The 12,916-nt window shown below is 45.1% G+C and overlaps 1 long non-coding RNA gene across 2 annotated transcripts; it reads left to right on the top strand.

Annotated features, from left to right (window-relative positions):
- The first annotated feature begins 9,927 nt into the window (after positions 1-9,927).
- LOC109766854 (uncharacterized) lies at positions 9,928-12,714 on the top strand. 2 transcript variants are annotated; one of them, XR_012189717.1, is made up of 8 exons: positions 9,982-10,335; positions 10,495-10,588; positions 10,681-10,752; positions 10,882-11,037; positions 11,136-11,199; positions 11,303-11,781; positions 11,891-11,987; positions 12,461-12,714. It is a non-coding gene; the product is annotated as an uncharacterized lncRNA (long non-coding RNA). The 2 variants fall into 2 exon arrangements; XR_012189716.1 differs by lacking the exon at positions 10,495-10,588 and having other exon boundaries at positions 9,928-10,335.
- The last annotated feature ends 202 nt before the right edge of the window (positions 12,715-12,916 follow it).

Genomic DNA, 12,916 nt, shown 5'->3' with positions numbered 1-12,916 from the left:
ACAAAGGAGAGGATGAGAGATGAGAGAGCGGACGAGGCTGTTAATCTATGCACATTGATCTTCTGGTGGACCCACTGTACTTAGGCAGGAGTTTTTTTTTTTGTTTTTTTTGTATTTCAGCTTGCGTTCACTTCTTAATTTCAAGAAGAGAATCGTGATCCAGATCTCTACGCTCATGGGTCCATCTAGATTTAGTGCGTGCCCGCCAACATGTGCGCCAATTGCCTCTCCCTACTTGTCCTTATTTATGCAAGTCCTTATCCGCGCCTTCCCTCCACTCTCAGACGGTATGGTAGTCTAACTTCTAACATGAGTACTTCCATTGCCCAGCCTAGAGCTAGCCTAGCTTACTGACAACCACGATAATAATGAGACTGGTGTTCTCTTTTGCTAGTTGTCTATTTGTTTAAATTGGCTTTGGAGGCATCGGGACAAATCGTATCCACAGAAAGCACACTGCTAGTGCGTAACCAGCTGCCACATCAACTGTTTACACTAGTTTCGTTGTTTGAAGTATTACTAGAATGCGTTCGAATACATGCATGGTGAGTCGTACATTTCAGAAAACGGCTGGAATGTCGGCCATGATCAAAGAAGAAGTAGTCTCGTATTGACACAATTGCAGCTTTTGGATCCGATGTAACTTCCGCAAGCGAAACTGCTTTGCAGACGACAAAGGCATGCACAACAGCTGCACGACATGAGTGCTGGCCGTCTGGTACCATTTTATGATATGGATGAACGAACCGATATGCACTGTCGTACATTGATGAATGCCAGTTTTTTTTAGCCATGTACTAGTAATAAGAACAACAGCTTTTTAATTTTTTGAAAGAATATCATCTGTAATGTATGTACCACTATTTATTTCCTTCTGTATTCATCGCTTATCCTATACTGAATGAGGAGTAACAGAAATCAATTTGTCAATCTGTTGACCTGATCATAGCAACTACTTAACTGGAAGTGATCTTTTTGCTCTTCCTGCTAATATAATGCATACATATTTGAACTGAATTGATTGTCTTACATTACATATGTCCGTGTAAATATGATCTAATGTTGCTGTGAACATTTATAATTTTTCATACCATGGCTTTCACTAAATCGTTCATCACTATTCATACCAACGAGTCTGTTTAGTATGTTTGTGTTAACCTAGCAACAAGGTAGAGGGTTTTGGGGGTCATCTTCTGTCAATGATGACAGGAAGGTACCCCCCCCCCCCCCCCCCCCCCCCCCCCCCCCACAACACATAAACGTACGGCAAAGAGCAAACTCTATTGATTTCGGGCTATGACAGAAGCACATCCACTCTAGCTGCTCGGACGATGTGTACGATTGCTGGGGATCCCTGCACAATCCCACAGCTGGCATAGAAGGACTGCTGTCATAGTGTGCATGCAGATAGACTAGGACGACACATCTTTGGTAGCAAGGTCTATGTTTTGCACACATCATGGCACACTTCCAAATCTGGGCCATCCTCGTGGAGTAAATTTCTTGCAGTTTTTCTAAACGCTTGTTCAAGTCAGCGTCATATTCTTTCTTATGTTTGTTGCTTGGATACAAGGCCCGCCGTGTGGTTTTGAATTTATAATTTTCGTGTCTAAGTAATGTTGAATCCAGTTTAAATACGATACGAATGAACTTTTAGTTTTTCATAGCATATTGGTTTCGTTGGATATTTTTATCTCATGTCATCTTTTTTAGTGATGATTTAAGATTGAACAGAGATTTCTTGCCTGGCGTATAACAATGCGTGTTCAAAGGGGTAGCCTCTTCTCAGGCACGGGTATCAGAGGCGGACCACACTACTACAAAAACAGCTATAGCCAATATGGACACTAATGGCGCACTGTACATGTGGTGCGCCATTACTAAATACTAATGGCGCATCATGTGTTGGTGCGCCATTAGTGTGCAAATACAAATGGCGCACCACATCCACGGTGCGCCATTAGTAAAAAAAAATTAATTTTTTCAAAACTAGTAATGGCGCACCGTGGGATGGTGCGCCATTACTACTAGTAATGGCGCACCACTCCAAAGGTGCGCCATTACTACTAGTAATGGCGCACCACTCCAAAGGTGCGCCATTAGTAATTATGTTTCAAAAAAAATTCAATTTTTTTAAACTACTAATGGCGCACCGCGGGAGTGGTGCGCCATTACTAGTTGAACTAGTAATGGCGCACCATCCCACGGTGCGCCATTAGTAACTTGGCCACCACTTCCACCGAATGCACCCCCGCCCCCGTGGACCGCCTTTTCAGTTTAAAAAATAAAAAAATGATGAAAATATCAAAAAAAAAATATAAGTTTCTCATGTGATATGTGGTCTAATTGTTAGCAAAATTTACAAACATGAATTTTCGACTTTTTTTGCAAAATCTCTCGAGAATTTGTAAAAATGGGCATAACTTTTGCATACGAACTCGGATGAAAAAGTTTTTTATATGAAAAATCATCTACTCGAAAAGTTACATCCGAATTTAACTGGGGAACCCTGTTAAACATTTTCAAAATCCTTAAAAACCTAACAGAAAAAAGATACGAGGCTTTTAAGATCCGGAGAGGCAAAAAAATTCAAACTTACTAATGGCGCACCTGCCCATTATGCGCCATTACTATATTCCCGCCTTCAAAATTCAAAATAAGTCAAAAAATAAAAAAAATTACTAATGGCGCACCTGCCCATGGTGCGCCATTAGTATCTTCCCGCCTTCAAAATTCAAAATAAATCAAAAAAATAAAAAAAAGTTAGTAATGGCGCACCTGCCCACGGTGCGCCATTACTATGCCGTATATATGGCTGGGCGTGGTCCTCTCCTCCTTACCTCTTCATTCTTCTCCTCCACTCCACCTCTCCTCCACTCCATCTCCTCCTTTCCTCCACTCCATCTTTCCTTCTCTCCTCCACCATACTACCCTCCTCCTCTCCGGCGACCTCCTCCTCCTCTCCGGCGACCTCCTCCTCCCTCCTCTCCTCCCCTCCCCTCCCCTCACGGTTTCTCCTCCCTCCTCTCCGGTGAGCTCCTCCTCCCTCTTCTCCTCCCATCCCCTCATGGTTTCTCCTTCCTCCTCTCCGATGCTCCGGTGAACTCCTCTCCGGCGACCTCCTCCTCCTCCTCTCCGGCGATGTAGGCGAGCGCCTCTCCGGTGACCTCCTCATCCTCCTCTCCGGCGAACTCCTCTCCGGCAAAAGAACATGGCAAAAGAACGTACAAGATCCAAAAACAGGAACAAAATTTGAAATAATATCGTGCAAAAAAATGAGCAAAAAAACGAGCAAAAAATGGGCAAAAAAATCGCGATCCAGATCCAAATTCAAAATTCAAAAATAGCAATGACGCACGGTGGGGGTTAGACGGTGCGCCACTACTATTTTCCCGCCTTCAAAATTCAAAAATACTAATGGCGCACCGTGGCCTATACTAATGGCGCACCAGTGGTGCGCTATTAGTATACCAGATACTAATGGCGCACCACTGGTGCGCCATTAGTAAAAAATACTAGTGGCGTGGTACTAGTGGCGCACCAGTAGTGCGCCATTAGTAGGCAAAACTGGTGCGCCACTAGTAGGCCTTTTCCTAGTAGTGCCACGACAACTATTCAGAATAGCTACAATAAAATTGTGACATTGGTTGTCGGTGGGAGCAGGAACCTGAGACCGCAGCCGATTCTGCTGCAAGGAAGGTGTGTAGAAGATAGTTGTAGCAAGCATATAAGTCACTCTAGAAAGAGTGTGTAGATATTGTTGTACTAGAGATCCATTCCTATATTTCATTGAGATGCATCGTTGAATAGTAGTATGTGGGATACATGAGGAATAAAACATAGTGGACAACGTTTCGTGACTGAGCTGGCGGAGAAGATGTCATTGGTGGAAGCGGACATGTTATAGATGATGTTGAGGGCGACATCAGAGGAAATGCCCAGATGGGGTACACATATTGGGTTTATTTCCAACCAGAGAAGAACTTATAAACAGTATATGTGTGATCCATTCATTCTTTCGTTTGATTCTTCCTTATTCCCGTCAACTCGGATTCGTTTTCTTTTGCACTTACGCATGGTTTTGATGCATCAATAAATTTAGTGACATTTAATTGCAATGAGAAATATCATATATCCATAAACTTCACATGTTGTTTTTCAGCAGAACATGATGTTCTTCTCTTTTTCTTATGCACTTCGATATGGTCGATGGTACCTTGTTAATATACTAAGTGAGACCCAAGACATAATTTCATGCAGAGAGTTTGACTTGTTTAAATTTGTATGAAAAAATATTTACTGTTAATAATGATACAAGTTCTGGTTTGTTGCAATATTATCTTCCATGTATACAGATTGAAAAAAATATAAGCCAAAGTGGAATATCAAGCCTTAATTTATACTAAAAAATGACATAGGTTTGCTATATGTGTAGAATAGTATTTTTTTTTTCTCCTTGGAGAATCTACTAGCTGGAGTGGTTGTTGTCGATATACTTGTGAAAGTTGGCATGATCTTTGCACGAACCAACTCACAATGCTACCTTGAGCAGTGCTTTATTTACATAAGTATCTTTTTTTAGGAAAACACTAGGTTAAAAGCCTACTGCAAAAAAATCAAGAAAAAATTACAAGGGTTATATGTATGCAATTTACACGGGGCTATCTAATGTTAGAGTTACACGCCTCTTGTATCTATGTATTCTATATCTATGGATACGAGGAGCAATGGTTCTTTTAAAGTATTGCATTTATAAACTTTACTATTTAGATGTTGTATATTGTAATATCAAGGAATTATAAATGCAATTTCCGATCACAAACGGTCTTACCGGATGACTGATTTCATGGCCTTCAAAGAATAGATATCCTAGAAGTTGGGCCCAGTTGGAGGGGCCTCAGTGAATAGTAGATGGGAAAGTGTTGAAATATTTTGTGTTGCCATGGTTCCTAATGGTAGGAGGTATGTGTACTAACCCGTATGGTTTTTAGTGCCTAATTTCATGTGTAATAGTTTGCCAGAGAATTGCAAAACGCAATCAAGTGTCTGGCTGTAGAATCTTAGAATAAGGGAACAAAATCCTACGTGTGTTGTCTTTAATTAATTGATAATAACAATAGACATGTTTCATGAGATGATTGGACTTAAGCATAAAAAGTCATCCGTGTGCCACCTATCATTTGAAATGCACAATAAATAGTTATATTTTTGTACCACTTTCTTCATTTTGTGCATTACATCTATAGTATATGTTATCAAATTACATATTTTATCGAAATACATCGCAAGTGAAGTGGATTTTAATTATTATCTTTATGTTATTGGCTATCTTTTTTATACATGCGAAATTTGATATGCAATCAGTAACAACCAACCTGCAATGAATAGGAAGGCATAGTAATGATGTGAATTACTCAATATCGAATACTGATAAATAATATCAACAAAAGAATGTTCTCAATTTTTTTCAGGCCCGTGGCAACGCACGGGCACTCTACTAGTATTAGTATGAATACTCACTTCTGCCGGAGCTGAGCGGAGGCCCGTCGCCGAGAGACTTGGGCCGGAGTGGAGCAGTATGGATCAATATCGAATTAGGTCAACACTACTATATATATCCTTTCTAAGTTACCGCACTGGATAAGTTAATCAGTTGTAAATCCATAGCATTTGTAACCTCTCCCGATATAGTGAAGTTTCGCTGCTAGCGCCCGTGTTTTTTTCCTTCGCAATGGAGAGGTTTTCCATGTTAAAATCCTGTGTCCCTCTGAGTTGATTTGTTCTTCGTCGTTTATTTTGCATGTCGTATTTCCAACAACGCCTCAATTTTACTCACATCAATGTTTAATAGTTTTATGTTCTTATTACGCTTGAGCATATGAATTAACTACCCCATTTTCTTTGCCTTCCCTCTATATATCTACTTGAGATGCCATTCTTATTTATGCAAGCCCTCCATCCTCTCCGTCAGGAATGGAGCTCGGCTTGAGGACCGATGTGTGAAATTTCTTTTCGGATATTAGAGCATCTCCAACCCAATCCACACTTCACTCCTATACGTTCGGGGCCCCGACACGGCCTAGACAAGAAACAAACCTCCAAAATGAACACCCTATACCCATCCCACTTGCCCGGGGTGTCAGGCACCTCCCCCCTCTCGCACGGATCCGGCCATCACGACCTCTCCGGGGAAACCCTTGATCTTGTGTGATCGGACGTTGGCGGCACCTTGGTGTTGTTTTCCCTCTTGGGGGCTTCGTCTTTCGAGCCCGGCATTGGCGAGCGGGATCGGTGGATGGTGGCGGTTGGGGCGTCCAGGCTTCTGTGGCAACGGTGATGGTGGGAGCAATGTCGGCGACGCGGCAATGGTTGCGGTAGTCGGCTCTTCTCCGGCGTGTCCACGGGATTGCCTCGGTTTGGTTGTTGTTGTGGAGTCGAAGCTGCGGCGGCGGGGCCCTGCGGCATACGATGACTGGCTCCAGATGTGTCGTTCGGTGATCTTTTGTGGCGCCAGCCGTGCCTGGTTTTGTCCTTCGTAGTTCTCTGTTAGAGTCGGAGCTGCGTTGTCTGGTCGCAGGTGGCTGAGTTCTGACACGGATCTTCATGCAACTCCACAAGGCCTCTTCATAGTGGGTTCAGTCGGCGATCGCCTACGGCGAAGCCGGAGTCGTTTGCTCAGAGTGTAGGGATGGCGAAGACGTCTTCTAGGGGAGGAGTGATGACGATGACGCCTGCGTGCTGTCTTGACGAGGCCCTCTTTAGAGCGGCGTGTGTGGGGTATCTTACGTGTGCCGCTCAGCGGTTGTGATGATTTTAGCCCTGTTTTCCGTTAATTAACCGGGCAACTCTCTTCTGCTTAATTAATAGATGAGGTAAATCTTTTGCCTCCGTTTTGAAAAAATAAATTCATCGCCGCATAGAAATCCGGAAGGCAACATGCACTTGTTCGATTGTGTCCTAGTAGTAGTCAGAAGCTAGTGGAAACGACAGTTGTTATCACATATCATGCACTACCAATGAGGTTTATTGGGATATGCCTTTTCCCAACGCCTCCCTCCCAAACCGAACTAATGGACAGCCAGCTAGAAGATAAAATAACAGTAGCCTCATCATCATGGTTGTCTATCAAGCCAGGCTCGATAGGCTGAGCAACTGGAAAATATGTGTTAGAACTACCATGTGGTTACAGATTAGAGAGGGCAGAGGAAGACTTGTATATAAATAAAAAGAGCATGTAGAGGGTGGACGAATAAACACGGTTAGTTAATTCATACCTCAAGCACAAATGCAACCCCTACAAAAACAGCACACATGAAACCCCTAAAAAAATAGCATACATGCAATCAATTTGCCAGCAACATGAACATAAGAAAGTACTTCTTTTGTGGCATGCCCTGAAAAGAAGTTTGAAGTCTTTGAGAAAAAGGGTTTCCCCGCTTTATATTATAAAGCATCCATCACCGATTACAACCGAGAGCTGATACAAACACACACCATGCACCCAAGGCAAGAACACACACCCAGGGCGAGATACAAGGGTGCCGGGCACCGACACACCACTCCAACAAACTACAAAGCACATTAAAGATGAGCAAAGAGGCATCGCCTTGAGCCGACGAAGATCACCATGAGCAACCACCGAGGAGAGGTGAGACGACCGACGACGAAGCAAGGACTCCAAAACGGTGCCTCCAACAAGGGCACGACCATAGCCGCCACCGTCCGATCACGCAGATCAGGCTTTCACCCGGAGTTACCCGAAGGGAAAGGGAGCACCGCGACGGAGCCTGCAGGGAGGAAACGACGTCCGCAGACGCCGCCAACGTCGGCCAGTACGAGCACTGGGCAAGTGATGTACCCCGGTCCACCAACCCTTCGGCATCCCCTGCTCCGCCAACCACCCACATCCATGCCGCCCGCGCGGCCATGTCTGCTCGCCCGCACCCAAGCTGCGCAATCTGCCCAAGATCCACGCATCTCCCACCGCCAGGGCCACCGCCCAGCATCCAGAACGTCCCAGCACCCTCAAAGGAGACGGCTTTGGACGGAGCCAACTCCCACCATCGCCGCAACCGGCAACGACCATCCCGCCTCGGACATCGCATGGGACAACAGCCACGAAGCCTCAGGCCGGGGAAAGGGGAAGGGGAGGTGTGCCACTCGGCCACTCCCGGCACCCACGGTGCCGGTGACGGCGGCTCGACCACGTCGAAGCCCCATCCCTCCAACAACTCTTCCCCCCTGAAGCATCTGCTTCGCCCCGGCCCTGCTAGTGGCACAACCCAACGCGAGGCCACCGACGGCCGCTCGTCCGACGAAGGAGGGAGAAGATCCACCGCCGCCGCCGCCAGGGAGGGATCCAGGGACAGCCCGCCCGCGCCGCACACCGCCGACCACAGCCGAGAAGGACGCCCAACTGTACCTCGGAGCCCGCACGTGCCACCACCACCAACCGCCATATCACCAGCACCGCCACCCCTATGCACGGCGGCGCCAGCCGCCCGCGGCCCTGCTGCACCCAGCCCGCGCCGCCGGAAGAGGCGCCGGAGGCAGATCCGGCCGGATCTGACCGGAGCCCACCCGCGCGCACCACCTGAAGGGCCGACCATCGCGAGATCCTGAGAGCCTGCAGCCGCCACGCTGCAAGCCACCGCCCAGACCGCCGGCGCGCCACCAGAAGACGTGCCCGCCGCCGCCAGAACGGCCGCCGCCGCCCCCACGCAAGGCCGGCGCCCGCGCCCGATCCAGCCGTCCCGCACCGGCCCACCATGGAGGAGCGCATGGGAGAGGAGAGCCCCGCCGCCGCCAACGCCGGCCGAGCTTTGCCCGCCGGTGCTTGCCGGCGGCGGCGGGGGAGGAGGGACAGGGAGGGAAGGGAGTTTGGGTGGCGGCTAGGGTTGCCCCCCGGGCCGCTCGCGGGAGCTACCGGGAGGGAGGGAAAGTGCCTGTTGGTTGGCTGCGCCTCAGGTGACCCATCATTCGGCGAAGATCATAGCGGGCCAGTTTGAAGTCTTTTAGAGCATCTCCAACAACATATCCATAATTTAGCTACCGAAGTCACTATGGGTAGAGGATAGAGAAGATTTGGATAGCCTTTTTTTGGCTTTTGCAAAATACGCAAGACTGGATATCCATATTTTGAGGTTCTACTTCTCTACTACACAACTACATATACAATCTGAACTAACTAAACTTTCCATGACATGACAATTAAGAATTTGGATCATCATGTCGCACATAATTAGCAAAATTTCAAATCCAAGTTCAGATTTAAGCCTAAAATTGCAAGCATTCTGCATCACTAACATAATTAAAGTTAATTACATATACAAACCACAAGCCTTGATCCAGATTAATTTCGATCGGGCGTTCTTGAAGCGCACATAAAAGTCTCACGTCGTCGACACTATAGCATACAAGCTTTTCTCTCTTTATTTATGCATGATATCGAACCGATTGTTCTGACTTCTAACATCCAACCATCCGATTGATTGTTAAGACTTTTTTGCTGCAGTGGAGCGTTGTTTCGTGGATTCTTCTCCATATTCCTACCACCATTGCCTTTATTCCCTTGCTCCACTACACTTAGTTATTACTCACATCAATCTTTACTCACTCTCGAGTCCTATGCTGGAAGTACAAATTTACAACCCCTCTTTATTTTCTTACCTTCTACAACTCTACTTGCCCTTCTTATTTGTGCAATCCCTCCACCCCATTCATCCCTCTAATCTCAGATCACAGGGTAGTTCTAAAACAAATAGTTCAATTGTTCAGCCTATCAAGCCTAGCTTGATTGGCAACCAGGATGACGAGACTAGTGTTGTCTTTTCCTAGTTTGTTGCCTTCCATTAGTTCGGCTTGGGAGTCATGAGGATAAGCAGATGTGCAGAAATACAATAGTAAACTTCGCTTGAAAAACACACTGCTATTCAGCTGGTTCACAACTCTTCTAAAATATTTCCTCTGTCTCCATCCCATGGAGGGCCGCTCCCTTGCCTTGCCGTCCAGCCACTCCTACGCCGCCTACCTCTCGTCGAGGGGCGCCTCCCTCGCCGTCCAGCGCCGCCCCCTCGCCGTCTAGCGGCTCCAGTGCCGCCTCCATCCCGATCGACGGGCGCCTCCCTCGCCGTCTAGCCACCCCAGCGCCGCCTCTCTCCCCGTTGACTGGGTCCTCCCTCGCCATCCAGATCTGCTTCCCTCGCCGTCCAGATCTGATCCCCACGCCGGCCAGCCGCCTCACCCTTCTGTCTCCCTCCCAGTCCAGCTCCTCCCACTGCCGAGTCAAGTCTTGGCGAACTACAACCGACCTGAGGAGAGGAAGACCCAAAAAAGGTACCAGCATACACTGTTTTTCATTATTGGTGTCTGAATCCTAGCAGAGAGTTCAGCAGTAGCCGCAAATGGTCTTTGTTTTAGTTAGATCTGTCGTAATAACACACCTGGGTACTGTATTTAACCAACTTGAAGTTGACATATTGTGTTTATTTTCAGAAATCTGAGAGAAACATAAATTGGAAACTAGAGGAGTTCTGGGCAACTTTATTAGTCTGAATCCCTAGCTGAGAGTTCAGCAGTAGCCGCAATGGTTGCTACATTACCTTCTATGGGCAACTTTATTACATTTGTGATTTCTGAAGTAGACTACCTAACCGAGTTGCTCTGTTCCTCCTGTACCAGGGTCCGAGGCTAGCATGTCAGCTACCACGGCAAGGAAGGAGGCAAGTTTCCCGCTACATTCATCCTCTGCAGGTATATTGTTCTTTATAGTCTATAAGATTAATAGAATATGCGCACAATTTGGAATGGCCGACATTGTAGGATAAATTAGTTCTGTATTAATTTTGAGGCTCCCTTCTTATCTTCTGTTTACAATTACAGTCTGAAACTCTAAATGTAATACACATGCACCAAGCCTTATTACCAAGAAACACGTGGAATGTGAGGCGGCGGCGAAGCATTAGCTAGCGCGGGTGCGTCACCTCTGTGGTATTGTGGGCAATCACGGTTTTGGCAAGCTCACTGGAATCAAGTGAGGTGAGAATATCGATCTTCCAGACACCTATTTCTTCTTGCAAATTTCGAAAAGGGAGGTTGAGACATCATTTCCATTTCCCTATTTCTCTAATCTGTAGGGCAGTGAGATAACGATGAATGTGGCAGCGAGAAATGATGGTTCTCCTGATCTTCCTTTCTGTGGTATCTTCTAAGGCATCCCTGATATGTCTCTTTTTGGTTCTTAAATTATTCTTGCTATGAATAGTTCATCTCCTAAATATATCTTAATTGTGTTTGTCTCTAGGAGCGCGACATCGTAACCCAGACAAGTTCTTTCCAGATTTAGATATGTAGCTCAACATTAAAATCGCAACTTCGTGAGATTCTAAACCTGAAGGGAGAGCACTACGTAGCGTTCCTATTTGATAGCTCTCTTTGTCATATCTCATTTGATAGCTACATCCATGCCGGTGCTAAATGCTTTTTACTTGGTTGCGCTGCTGAAATTGAGCTGAATTACACTTCTACAACTTTGTAGCTATATGTGAGCCTCCCACTAATTTTTTGACAGTTGCTTCGTTAGGTACACTCATCATTCATGGTTTTTTATTACATGATATGCTTACCAACAGGTTCGTGGTAATACTGTCTTCAAACATTTCAAAGCTTAAGACATGGCAAACTGATGAGTTGGAAAACTTTATGATGCTATCACCAATTCATTTTAAGCATACATATATAGCAGTTCTTAATTCTTGGTGATCAAAATGCGGATGATTTAAGGTACTAAGTGATGTTCTAACATATTTTGCACTTACCTATGTTGTTTTACATATGCCCATTATTTTCTATTCATGTTCATATAACAAAATCTCATCGAAATATTGGCAAGAAATTCCCGCAGCAATGCGTTTGGTCAATGGTATACCTTCTGGGGGTTCTTCTTTGCAACTTTGATTGGGAAGACCAGCATCAAGACTCGTATTCAGGTCTGTTCTATACATTTTTTATCAACTAATCCTTATTTTAGTTGTTTTTTAAGGTACTCCGGTCATAGACTATTGTAGTACAAGGTTCAGAGGTCCAACTTATTTAATTTCATATGCACACTTGATACTGTTATAGTTGCTTTTAGCCATGAAGATTGTGATAACTATAGTCTTCAGATCTAAATTGTAGTTCTATGACGAAGTTATTGTGTAGCTGTCAATTCCTTGTGGTTTCGAGCCGTTTTAGAGAAAGTTAGAAGCCATTCATGCCAACAATACATATCGTATTTATCTAGTTCTATTTGCTGGAAAGGACCTTATTTCACCAGACTTATTCATCTGTGTACTGTACAATGTGCATGTTCATCTCTTTTTTGTTTTCTGTATATCACAGTTATTCCTTTGGCTGTTTTTAGTTGAAATCTGTTTCAACATTTGAAGTACTTAATACTTACAATTTTTTTTCCTTTTAGGTGGATGAATCTTCCCAAGCCTAAGAGCTTGCTGGTACTCTGTTTGGCAGCTTCTTCCCATGCTGAGAAGACCATGGTGCTACTCCGACCAAGGAGAATCATTTAGGAATGTATTTTCTGACTGTTCAGCTTCGTTTGTCTTTTGGAGGGGCTAAATGGAGCAGCTCTTGTTCTTTTTAAGTTTTTGGGAACCATGAGTTGGAATATCATTTTGTGAACAATCAAAGATATTGCAATGAATGTGATCTTATTTACTCGGCTGTGCATATTGCTGTGCAGAAATATGAATGGAATCAATTTGTATTTTAGCTGAATTTTGAATGATTTAATGTAATACCTACCGAATTTGCTGTTCTGGACTTCTGTACAGTAGCATGGACATCATGAGAAGTTCAGTCCTGAAGGTGTATTCCTGACGGGGATACCTTCAGGAAAGACAAACTCAAGGCAAAATGT

Source organism: Aegilops tauschii, chromosome 7 (assembly GCF_002575655.3).
Source record: "Aegilops tauschii subsp. strangulata cultivar AL8/78 chromosome 7, Aet v6.0, whole genome shotgun sequence".
Classification (NCBI taxonomy): Eukaryota; Viridiplantae; Streptophyta; class Magnoliopsida; order Poales; family Poaceae; genus Aegilops; species Aegilops tauschii.
The sequence above is the reverse complement of the archived record's forward strand: the minus strand, read 5'-3'. Positions and strand labels throughout refer to the sequence as shown.